The following is a 10,620-nucleotide window of genomic DNA, read 5'->3' on the forward strand; positions in this document are numbered from 1 at the left end:
TTCCAATTTAGGTGCAATCCATCCTTCTTGTACAGGTCACTTCTACCCCAAAAGAGATTCCAATGATCCAAAAATGTGAATCCTTCTCCCATACACCAGCTCCTCAGCCATGCATTCATCTGCTCTATCCTCCTATTCCTGCCCTCACGAGCTCGTAGCACTGGGAGTAATACAGATATTACTATTCTCGAGGACCTCCTTTTTAAATTCTTGCCTAACACTCTCTAATCTCCCTTCAGAATCTCAACCTTTTCCCTTCCTATGTCATTGGTTTCAATGTGGACAATGACCTCTTGCTGGCCCTTCTCCCCCATGAGAACATCCTGCACCCTCTCTGAGACATCCTTGATCCTGGCACCAGGGAAGCAACACACCATTCTGCTTTTTCGCTGCTGGCCACAGAAACGTCTGTCTGTACCTCGGATTAGAGAATCCCCGAACACAATTGATCTCTTGGAACCCGGCGTACCCCTCGTTGCATTAGAGCCAGTCTCAATACCAGAAACTTGGCTGTTCATGCTACGTTCCCCTGAGAATCCATCACCCCCTATGTTTTCCAAAACAGCATACCTGTTTGAAATGGATATATCCACAAAATACTCCTACACTAGCTGCCTACCTCTCTTACCCTTCTTGGAGTTAACTATGTGACTGTATCTGAGATTATCCCCCCGTTCCTATAACTGCCATCCATCACATACTGTTGCTGTTGCAAATTCCTCATTGCTACTAACTATCTCTCCAACCGATCCATTCAATCTGATAAGTTTCACAGCCAACAGCATTTATGGCAGATATAATCTGCAGTAACCCTTAAACTCTCTTTAAACTCCCACTTCTGATGAGAAGTACATTTCACTCTACTAAAGGCCATCTTGCTCCTTCACAATCTACAGACCCAGAAAATAACACCGTCTTATTCCTCAACAAATACTGCCCCAGGTTAAATTTATAGTTATGGCTTATATTTTAATCAAGAGACATATCTCCAAAAACATAATATCAAGAAAGAACCCACTCTACTCACTATTGCAGATTCTCTGTAGGTCACACTTAAAACAACAATACACTTATCTGCTTCTGTGCTGTGAACTTCACCCAACAGTTCCTCCAAGATCAGTTGTGAATTTCCTTGTTAGTTTTCCCAGACGCACTCCGATGTCCAGCGATACATGAATCCAAAAGCAAAGGCAGTAACAGTGCAGGTTCTTTCTCTCTCTCTCTCTCCTGCAATGACTTCACCATGTGCTTCCATGTATCAAGAATGAAAGATTTTTTAAAACTTTGGGACTGGCCAGGTGAACAACAGTGATCTTTTCTCTGACCCCATCTTCCTACTTTACTTAATCTCACACCTATAATTTCTGAATACACTTGATGATGTTAATCAGTGAAATTGGCTACTTTATTTGAGCACTAAATAGTTTTCTTATTCATTCTTGGGATATGTATGTCACCGGCTGCTCAGGTGTTATTTAGTCGTATCTAGTTGCCCTGGAAACAATGGTGGTGAGCAGGTCTTTATTACCAACCTTTATGGAGAGCAGTATTATTGATTGGTTGGATATGGAGAATGCAGTAGATATGGTGTGTGTGGATTTTCAGATGCTATTCAGATACAAGCATTGCTCAAAAATATGTGGGCATGTGGTCTAAATATGAGATTGTTGATTCAGATTTGGTTAAATAATAGAAAATAAACAGTTTGTGTAAATTGGAAGTAATTACACTGGAGAAAGAATGGAAGTGTGGGCTTTTGCCCAAAACGTCGATTTTGCCTGTCCTCGGATGCTGCCTGAATTGCTGTGCTCTTCCAGCACCACTGATCCAGAATCTGGTTTCCAGCATCTGCAGTCATTGTTTTTACCTCAAAGATTGGAAGTGGTCTACCACAGGGTTCAGTGGAGGCAGTGGCAGAGCAATCCAGAGCCCCAAGATAATGTCCTGGAGATATGAGTTCAAATCCCATCGTAGCAGGTGGTGAAGTTTGAATTCAATAAAAATCTGAAATAAAAAAGTGTTGGTCTAATGGTATCCATGTGACCACTACTGGTTCTTGTAAAAACCCAAGTGGCTCGCTAATCTCCTTTAGAGAAGAAAGTCTGTTGGCCTTGCCTGGTCTGACCTATGTGTCAGACCCACAGCAGTTCTGGGAAGTTAGGGATGGGCCTAGGCAGCAATGCCCATATCCTGTGAACGAATTAACAAACATTATATCAGAAATCAGTGTGTGGGTATACGTGGGGTACATGGAGCTGGTCTTTATGGGCCACGCCCTGGCCACTTTTGGAATATTGTGTGCAATTTTGGGTCCCTTTCTGCTTTAGGAAGGATGTTGTTAAACTTGAAAGGGCTCGGAAAAGATTTGCAAGGATGTTGCCGGGGTTGGAGGGTTTGAGCTACAGGGAGAGGCTGAATAAGCTGGGACTTTTTTTCCCTGGAGGGTTGACCTTTTAGAGGGGCATGGATAGCTGAACCAGCCAAGGTCTTTTTCCCAGGGTGGAGGAGTGCAAAACTAAAAGGCATAGGTTTAAGGTGAGAGGAGAAAGATTTAAAAGTGATCTAAGGGGCAATTTTTTCACGCAGCGGGTGGTGCGTGTATGGAATGAGCTGCCAGATGAAGTGGTGAGGCTGGTACAATTACAACATTTAAAAGGCATCTGAAGGAGTATATGAATAGGAAGGGTTTAGGTGGATATGGGCCAAGTGCTGGCAAATGGGACTAGATTAATTTAGGATATCTGGTCGGCGTGGACAAGCTGATCCAAAGTGTGTGTTTCCGTGCAGTATATCTCTATGACTTTATCCACCATGCGAGGTCGTCTGCACAGCCAGCAATGAGCTACAGCTGCCCGGTACCTGTTCTGGGGCCCATGTCAAGAGTTCTCAATATCTATCTTCTTCGGTGTATTTAGTGCGATTGGAAGCTGAATGTTAATGAGAAGTGTTGCAGCCTTAATAAGACATTTAACAAGCTCTGATTTCCCAGATTGGCAACTGGCCATTGCTGAGTGAGAAATCTGCCTCACTACTCAGCAAATGCATAAAAGATGCAGCGAGAGGCTCTCAATGTCGAGGTAAGTCTTGCTAGACCTCTCGCTCAAATCTCATAGTAGCCCATGTCAATCAGACCCCTAGAAAATACCGCAAAAAGATAAAATGGAATAAGCCATGCAATTTACATCTAATACAAGTTTAAAGATTTCAAAACACACAACCAAACACATTCCCATTAACCCCATCAGCATCTTATTACAATGCTGAAGCAACCAGAGTAAATACCCTTCTCTATCCCACATCGGGTTTGACCTAACTGTGACTTCAGTCCTTGGCCAAGAGAATTGAATAGCCTCTTCCTTAACTCATCATGTGTGAGAGCTTAGACTTTCTCTGCTTACTGTGATCCCTTCAGGATTAGGGAGAAGCACTTATAGTGTGGAGCTCAACCCTGAGGTAACATTTCTATACTATTTTCTCCCTTTCTCGGGAGCCACTGCTTAAATATCCTGCTTCATCTAAGAGCTCTGCAAAGCTGCCCAAACTGAAACTAAAAAAGAACATTATTATTTCAAACTGAGTGTTACTCTAAGCTTCTATCTGAAAACTTTATGCACAATACTGTTTACTTTGTCCACCTGTAAACTCTCCCAACATAAACAAAAGTCTATTGCTCTCCAGGAAGTCCTTCTCTCCCACTGTGTTATTAAAGAAATCACTTTTGCCACAAAATCCTTAAAGGTTAGTCATTACAACCCTTCAGACACAGAAAACCCATATGCCACTAGTTGAAATCCAAATTCAAAAGTATATGATTCCCACAAATTACATCGCAATGCCCAGTGTTGGCATTTGCTGATGACACAAAAGAAAAGTTCAGAAATCGGCAAGAGAATATTTAAAAGACTTTGATATATTAGATGGAAGTTTAAAAATAAATGGATTGCGAATGCATAACATATAAGATTGTTTTCATAGATTAGAAATTGATATCTCAATGATATATCAATGCAAATTGTTGTTGATACATGGACAGCCAAGTAGAAGATTTCATAGTTGAAGAGTGTGGTGCTGGAAAAGTACAGCTGGTCAGGCAGCATTCAAGAAGTAGGAGAAGCGACGTTTCCAGGATAAGCTCTTCATCAGGAATGAGGGGGTGTCCCAAGGGGCTGAGAGTCCTGGGGGAAAGGTAGCTGAGAATGTGATAGGTAGATGACGTAGGGGGTGAGGGTGATAGGTCACAGAGGAGGGTGGAGTGGATAGGTGGGAAGGTAAATGGACAGTAGGACAAGTCAAGAGGGCGGTGCTGAGTTGGAAGGTTGGATCTGAGATAAAGCGGGGTGAGGAGAAATGAGGAAACTGGTGAAATCTGCATTGATCCCATGTGGTTGGAGGTCCCAAGGCAGAAGATGAGGCATTTTTCCTCCAGGCATCGGGTGTTTAGGGTTTGATGGTGGAGGAGGCCCAGGACCTGCATGTCCTTGGTGGAGTAGGAGGGGAAGTTAAAGTGTTCGGCCACGGGGTGGTGGAGTTGTTTTGTGTGGGTGTCCCGGAAATGTACCCTGAAACTATCCGGATGTGGGGGTCCTGTCTCTCCAATGTAGAGGAGACCATATCGGGAGCAATGGATACAGTAGATGGCGTGTGTGGAAGTACAGGTAAAACTCTAATGGATGGGGAAGGATCCTTTGGGGCCTTGGACAAAGGTAAGGGGTGAGGTGTGGGTACAGGTTTCACAATTCTTGTGGTGGCAGGGGAAGGTGCTGGAAGTGGAGGGTGGGTTGGTGGAGGGGCATGGACCTAACAAGGGAGTCGTGGAGGGAATGGTCTTTAAGGAATGCAGATAACGGTGCAGAGGGAATACATCCAAAGTGGTGGGATCTGTTTGTAGATGGTGGAAATGGCAGAGGATAATGCAATGTATCTGGAGTTTGGTGGGGTGGAAGGTGCCTGTCCTTGTTGTGGTTGAGAGGTGGGGTTCAAGGGCGGAGGAGTGGGAAGTGGAGGAGATGCGCTGGAGAGCATCATTGACCACGTGGGAGGGGAAATTGCACTTTTTGAAAAAGGAGGCCATATGGTGTGTTCTTTAGTGGAATTGGTCCTCCATGGAGCAGATGTGGCGGGGGCGGAGGAATTTCGAATAAGGGATAGCTTTTTTTCAGGAGGCAGGTTGAGAAGAGGTGTAGTACAGGTAGCTGTGGGAGTCATTGGGTTTGTTGTAGATGTCTGTGTCGAGTCGGTCACTGTTGATGGTGATGAAGAGGTCCAGGAAGAGAAGAGAGGTGTCTGAGATGGTCCAGGTGAACTTAAGGTTGGGGTGGAAGGTGTTAATGAAGTTGATGAACAGTTTAACCTCCTCATGGGAGCATCGATGTAGTGGAGGAAAAGGGTGAGGAATGATGCCGGTGTAGCTGCGGAAGATGGACTGTTCCATGTACCTGACCAAGAGGCAGGCACAGCTGGGGCCCATGCAGGTGACCATGGCTACCCCTTTGAACTGGAAGAAGTGGGAGGATTCAAAGGAGAAATTATTGAGGGTAAGGACCAGTTCAGCCAAACAAATAAGAGTGTCAATTGAAGGGTACTGGTGGGGTCGAAAGGAGGGGAGGTACTGATGAGGTCGATAGGAGAGGAGGTACTGGTGGGGTTGACGGGAGAGGAGGTACTGGTGGGGTTGACAGGAGAGGAGGTACTGGTGGGGTTGACAGGAGAGGAGGTACTGGTGGGGTTGAGGGGAGAGGAGGTACTGGTGGGGTTGAGGGGAGAGGAGGTACTGGTGGGGTTGAGGGGAGAGGAGGTACTGGTGGGGTTGAGGGGAGAGGAGGTACTGGTGGGGTTGAGGGGAGAGGAGGTACTGGTGGGGTTGAGGGGAGAGGAGGTACTGGTGGGGTTGAGGGGAGAGGAGGTACTGGTGGGGTTGAGGGGAGAGGAGGTACTGGTGGGGTTGAGGGGAGAGGAGGTACTGGTGGGGTTGACAGGAGAGGAGGTACTGGTGGGGTTGACAGGAGAGGAAAAACCGGAGGTTTTGGAGCCCTTCATCATGGTGGATGGATGTGTGCAGGGACTGGATGTCCATGGTAAAGATGAGGCGCTGGCGGCCAGGGGAACAGAAGTCATGGAGGAGGTAGAGGACATGGGTTCGGGACACCACCCCTGCTCTCCACCTCCTCCATGATTTTGTTTCCCTGGCCCCCAATGCCTCATCTATACCATTTTTTGCTTTTCATTTTATTCTGTGTGTAATGTCATGTTCTCAATTTTGTAAACTGCAAAATTCTGTCAACCTAATACAAGCATGATAAAGGTTAATACATTCATACAAGTATAGAAGCTTTGAGAATCTCATCTATCATGTGATTACTTGAATTCTGTTGGTTGTGTTCTATTTGTGTTCCTTAACTTTAGACATTAGACATTATGTTTTCCACTGGCAAGGGAATGGAATGATTTATTTGTACTATCTGTGTTAATGACATAACATGTCATGAGGGACCTTGATGAGCTTGCCTTTAAGATACCTCAAACCCAATGCAAGATACCTTTATCATCCTTCCTGAATTAATTGTGCCGAGCTTAACGTAAAAGGATGTATGTCATGAGTGAAATACTTTGCAGAGACACTGGGGTGAGCCTAAGAGATACATCAAGTAACAAACGTTTATTTGGCACATCTTTGCTAGCCAAACTGCGACATGATGAGATTAGGCAATTTAAAAAACAATACTTCATAAACTTACATTTTTACAGGCACTAGTGTAATTTAAGTTTATGGCAGCAACTCAGAAGTGATTGGATTTTTTATAAGACCATGTCTTTTTAATTCTGTTTTCTGTGATTTCAATTGTGGACTGAAATGAGAGAAAAAAAATGCTTTAAAAACCCAGGGTGGCTGGAAGATATCTGCATGTTTTGAAAGTAAATAACCTTACATTCATAGTGAACAACATTTACTTCACTGTTTATTCAAGCAGTCTTTGTAGTTTTGTTTGCAGCTGAACTGGGACCTAAGGGTCATGTCAGTATTTTTAATCAACGGTGCTGGTGGGGGTTGGGGGGGGGAGGAGGTACTGGGTGGTTGATGGGAGAAGAAGTACTGGTGGAGGTTTGTTGGGAGAGGAGGTACTGGGGGTTTGATGGGAGAGGAGGTATTGGTGTGGTTTGGTGTGAGTATTTTTAATTATGTGACATATTAAGAAAAGGTGAGTGAAACATCAGAGCTTTTGAAAAGTGTTTTGAGTTCTGGCGGTTTAATTTGCTCCTGCACATTTGAAGTGATAATTGTGGCCTAATCCAAATTATTTATGAACAAATTCTATGCATGGACTAGGCACACGAGATCGTGACTTAGCTTTAATGCTCTCTTTTGGATAAGGTTGACAGGTCTGACATCGGTTGTGGGTACGCTGTTGGAGATCATTCTGAAAGATGGGATTTAAGATGCATTTGGAGAGGCAAGAGCTGATTAGAGATAGTCAGCATACTTTTCTGTGAGGAAAATCATGTCTGACAAATTTGATTGAGTTTTTTAATGAAATAACCAAAAAGATAGGAGACAGAGGTGATGGTGGAGAGTTGTCTCTCAGACTGGAAGCCTGTAACCAGCAGTGTTTCACAGAGATCTGGGCTGCATCCATTTTTGTTTGTCATTGAGTATAGATGTTGGGTGGTCAGGACATGGGTTAGGCCACTATTGGAACATTGTGTGCAATTGTGCTGTCCCTCCTATCAGAAGGCTGTTGTGAAACTTGAAAGGGTTCAGAAAAGATTTACAAGGATGTTGCCAGGGTTGGGAGGGTTTGAACTATAGAGAGAGGTTGAATAGGCTTGGGCTGTTTTCCCTGGAGCATCGGAGGCTGAGGGGTGACCTTATAGAGGCTTATAAAATCATGAGGGGCATCGATAGGATAAATAGACAAGGTTTTTCCCTGGTGTGAGGGAGTCCAGAACTAGAGCGCATAGGTTTAGGGTGAGAGGGGAAAGATTTAAAAGGGACCTAATGTGCAACTATTTCATGCAGAGGGTGGTGCGTGTATGGAATGAGCTGCCAGAGGAAGTGGTGGGGGACGGTACAATTATAATATTTAAAAGGCATCTGCATGGGTATATGAATAGGAAAGGTTTGGAGGGATATGGGCCAAGTGCTGGCAAAGGGGACTGGATTTATTCAGTATACTGGCCCGCATGGACGTGTTGGATCGAAGGGTCTGTTTCCGAGCTGTATATCACGATGACTCTGTGGCTGTATTTACATGAATGATTTGGATGAGAATGTAGGAGATAAGGTAAGGAAGTTTGCAGCTGACAGCAAAATTGGTGGACAGTGAAGAAGGTTACCTAAGATTACAAAAAGGTCTTGATCAATTGGGTCAATGGGCTCAGGGGTAGCAACATGGAGTTTAATTTAGATAAATGTAAGGTTTTGCATTTTGGTAAAACAAACAAGGGCAGGGCTTATATAATTAATACTAGGGCCCTGAGTAGTGTTCAGGTTCACAATTCTTGAATTTTGTGCCAGAGGCAGACGGGGTGATTAAGAGTGTGTTTGGTACACATGCCTTTTGCTTAGACCTTTTGATTATAGGAGTTGGAATGTCATGTTGAGACATGTGTTGGTGAGGCCTCTTCTGCAGTACCATGTGCAGTTCTGGTCACCCTGTTATATAACAGATATTATTAAACTGGAGAGGGTTCAAAAAAGATTTACCAGGATATTACTGGGAATGGACTGTTTGCGATATAAAAATAGACTGGATTTGCTGGCACCTTTTTCACTGGAGCATTGGAGGTTGAGGGGTGAGACCTTACAGAGATTTAAAAAGCCATGTGGAGCATAAATAAAAGACATTTGGATAACTTCATGAATAGGAGAGGTTTGGAGGGACATGGGCCAAGCACAGGCAGGTGGGACTAGTTTAGTTTGGGAACATGGTTGCCGTGGACTAATTGGACCACAGGCTCTATTTCTGTGTGTTGTGACTCTAAAATCTCTCAGATAAACAAAGTGCTTTCACTTTGAAAGTTACTCTTTATAATTCCATTTTAACAAAAATGCCTGGAGATAACATTAAGTGTTTATTTCCCACTTTCATCCCATTTTAAAATGCAATGTTTAAAGTTTTTAAATTATTGAGTTTCTAAGCAGAATGTGATTACTGTCTTACCTTATTGCCACAGGACCATGACCAATTACCTCAGACAAGGGAGCGGCAGTGTGGGGTGTGCTAGAGCTGACAAGGAGAAGATAAAATAGAATGGCAGGGTATGGAGACCTGGGCAGAGGGACAGAGGAGGAGGAGAAACATAGATAGAGGCAAAAGACAGAAAGGTGAGAAGCAAAAGTGAAAGGCCGGAAAAAAAGAGCAAAAACCAAGTGGGGCCATAATGCAAACTAAAGTGAAGATGACTGACAATATTAAAAAGACAGGTCGAAAGCTTCATGTCTTAGTGCATACTGCATTCACAATAAATTGGATGAATTACTGGTATGAATAGATTGTCAGCGATTGTGATCTATTACAATTACAGAGATATGGCTGCAATGGTGAACAAAGATGGGTACTGAATTTCTAGTGGTATTCATCAGCTAGGAAGGACAGACAAAATAGGAAAAGAGATGGAGTAGCATTGTCAGTAAGAGAGTAAAGCCAGTGTAATAGTGAGGAAGGATATTGGGTCAGAAAATTGTGATGTCAAAGCTGTATGGTTGGCCATAAACAAAAATGCCATGGGACAGAGAACATTGTTCACAGTTGCCTATAGGCTCCCAAACAGAAGTGGAGATGTAACAGAAGGCATTAAGCAAAAAATCAGAGATGCATGCAGGAAGGCTACAACTGTATTCGTGAGTGAATTTAACTAAAGTAGAGATTGGACAAATCAAACAAGCAATGGTACTTTGGAGGATAGTTTTGTGGAGTGTACACATAATGCTTTTTTCATATCAATACTTCAAGGAGCCAACCAGTGAACATGCTACTCTAGACTGGGTACTGTGCAATGAAAGAGGATTAAGTGACACTGGTGGCACAGTGGCTCAGTGGTTAACACTGCTGCCTCACAGCACCACAGACCTAGGTTTGATACCCTCGGGTGACTGCCTGCGTGGGTTTCCTCAAGGTGCTCCAATTTTCTCCTACAGCCCAAAGATGTGCAGGTTAGGTGGATTGGTTGTGCTAAATTGCCCATCGTGTCCAGGGATGTGCAGGCTAGGTGGTCTAGCCATGGTAAATTCAGGATTATAGAGTAGGCGGATGGGTCTGGGTGGGATGCTCTTTGGAGGGTTGGTGTGGACTTAATGGGCCAAATGGCCTGCTTCCATAATGTAGGGATTGTATTCTATGAAAACATTCTTGTTATGAAGTTAAAAATCACACAACACCAGGTTATAGTCCAACAGGTTTAATTGGAAGCACACTAGCTTTTGGAGCGACGCTCCTTCATCAGGTGATAGTGGAGGGCTCGATCGTAACACAGAATTTATAGCAAAAATTTGCAATGTGATGTAACTGAAATTATACATTGAAAAATTGATTGTCTGTTAAGCCTTTCATCTGTTAGAATACAGTGATAGTTTCACTTCTTTCATGTGTAAATCAAAAACCTTTTTTTAAAAAAGTTGCATTC

General features: G+C 43.7%; 1 protein-coding gene across 2 annotated transcripts in view; it reads left to right on the forward strand.

The window, feature by feature from the left end:
- ptprn2 (protein tyrosine phosphatase receptor type N2) overlaps positions 1–10,620 on the forward strand; it is a 944,464-nt gene that overhangs the window by 295,014 nt on the left and 638,830 nt on the right. The gene's annotated exons all lie outside the window — the stretch shown is intronic.

The sequence above is a fragment of the Chiloscyllium plagiosum genome, chromosome 5 (assembly GCF_004010195.1).
Source record: "Chiloscyllium plagiosum isolate BGI_BamShark_2017 chromosome 5, ASM401019v2, whole genome shotgun sequence".
NCBI classification, from domain to species: domain Eukaryota; kingdom Metazoa; phylum Chordata; class Chondrichthyes; order Orectolobiformes; family Hemiscylliidae; genus Chiloscyllium; species Chiloscyllium plagiosum.